This window comes from Chanodichthys erythropterus, unplaced genomic scaffold (assembly GCF_024489055.1).
Source record: "Chanodichthys erythropterus isolate Z2021 unplaced genomic scaffold, ASM2448905v1 ctg002040_np12, whole genome shotgun sequence".
Lineage (NCBI taxonomy): Eukaryota > Metazoa > Chordata > Actinopteri > Cypriniformes > Xenocyprididae > Chanodichthys > Chanodichthys erythropterus.
Genome location: NW_027125676.1, coordinates 42,501 through 45,000, shown reverse-complemented (window position 1 = coordinate 45,000; position 2,500 = coordinate 42,501).

The window sequence follows — 2,500 nt, the reverse complement described above, 5'->3', positions numbered from 1 at the left end:
GAGGGGGAGAGGACAAAGAAGAAGAAGAACATTGAAGGTAAAACCAAATTTGGAAGGTGCAAGGAAAAAAATAATGACTGAAATGAACAGATATGATGTGTTAAGGGGCTTGGAAGGAGAAAATGGTGAATAATGGTTTTTAAGTATTTATTTGTCTTTCTTTTAATGGTTTTAAGTTGTGTTACTTTTAATGCAAGAGGACTGTTGGACATTGGAAAATTTGAAAAAGTAAAAGACAAATGTAAAAGGGAAGATATCATTGCTTTACAAGAAACAAACTGGAGAGAAAATGTTATGATTGATTTTAAAAAGAGATGGGAGGGTGGTATTTTATATAATAATGGAGATGGGAGGTTTGGGAGAGGTGTGGCTTTTTTAATGAAGGATGATGTTTTTAAAGTGAGTAAAGTTGTGTACAAGGACAGGTTGGGGAAATGTATGGTAGTAGGGACAAAATATGAAGGAAGAGACTTGATTTTAGTAAATGTACATGCACCAGTGGAGGAGAAGGAAAAGAAAGAGTTTTTTAATGTTTTAAGAAATATTGTAAATAAGTATAAAGAAATAATAATGATGGGGGATTTTAATACAGTTTTTAGTAAACAAGATATGGCTGAGGGAATGGTTTTTAAAACTGATACGGAAAGGAAAGAATTAAAAGCATTAATGGAGGAAAATAATATGATAGATGTGTGGAGAGAAAGGAATGAACAGAAAAAAGAATTTTCAAGGAGACAAATAGTGGGAAGTTTTGTATGCCAAACTAGAATTGATTTTGTTTTATGTAGTAGAAATGTGGAGAATTTTATTGAAAAGATTAAGTATGAGGAAACAAGTTTTAGTGATCACAAGTTTTTATTTTTTATTGTAGACTGGAGTAAAATGCAAAGGGGGCCGGGAGTATGGATTTTAAATACGCAGATTTTAAAGAATGAAGATTATGTTGCAAAAGTTAAAGAAATTATAGAAAAAGAAAGGGAAAATGGAATGTATGAAGAGGATAAGAGAATATGGTGGGAGAATGTAAAGTTTTTAATCAAAAAATTCTCAATCAGATATTGTCGATTAATGCAAAAATGTAAAAGATACAATGAAAGAGAAATAAAAGAAAGTTTGGAAAAGGAATTGAATAAAGAAAATAAAGACATACAGAAGATAAAGGAAATAGAGGGAAAACTGAAAGAAATAGAAGAAAAAGAATATGAGGGAGCGAGGCTAAGAAGCAAAGCAAAATATGTGGTGGAAGGAGAAAAATGTACAAAATTCTTTTTTGATCTGGAAAAAAAGAAAGGGAAAGCTGAAACGATAAAAGAAATAAGAGGAAAAAATGGGGAAATTGTAGAAGGGAATGAAAGAATTTTAGAGGAAATAAAGTATTTTTATGAGGATCTATTTAGTGCAAGAGGTGTGGAAGAGGGAGAAAAAAAGAAATTGTTGAATCAGATAAAAGCAAAAGTAAGTGATGAAGACAAAAAAGAATGTGACCAAGAAATCAGAGAAGAAGAGATTGAAAGAGCTATAAATCAACTGAATAAAAAGAAAAGTCCAGGAATAGATGGTTTGGGAACTGAATTTTATATATGTTTTAAAGGAGTTTTAGTAAAGATTCTAAAGGAGGTTTTTATAGACATTTTTGAGAAAGAAGAAATTAATGAAAGAACAAGAATGGGGTTAATGAAACTAGTATACAAAAAGAAAGGAGAAAAAGTAGACTTAAAAAACTATAGACCAATTACAATGTTGAACACCGATCTTAAGATTTTAGCAAAGATTTTAGCAAACAGATTAAAAGAAGTAATGCCAAGTATAATTAAAACAAATCAAGCGTATGGAGTAAAAGGAAGAGATATAGCCGACATAACGATGAGTATAAGAGATACAATATGGTACATGAAAGAAAAAAATGAAGAAGGATATGTAATTAGTTTGGATTTTGAAAAAGCGTTTGATAGGGTTGAGCACAGATATTTATTTGAGGTTTTAAGGAGTTTTGGTTTTGGCGAGAATTTTATTAAATGGATTGAGATTTTATATAAGGGAGCACTAACAAGGGTTAAATGTAATGGGTTTTTAACAGACTGTTTTAAAATCACACGTTCAATTAGGCAGGGTTGTCCGCTTTCGGCATTATTATATTCACTTGTTTCAGAACCGCTAGGATTGGCAATTAGACAAAAAGAGGGAATACATGGGATTGAAATAGAAGAAAATAAAGCTGAGGGGAAAGTTTTTCAATATGCTGATGATACGACAATAATTGTAAAGGGAAAAGGGAGTGTTAAAGAAGTAATGAATGTTGTAAATGAGTATTGTAGAGGGTCTGGAAGTAAAGTAAATGAGGACAAAACAGTATATATGCGATTTGGTAAAGCTATGGTTTTAACAGATTGTTTTAAGTTCAAGGAAGTTGAAGAAATGAGGATTTTAGGAGTTTTAATGGGGAAGAATGAAAGGAAAGTGAGAGATGAAATGTGGGAGCAACTAGTTACAGATATAGAGA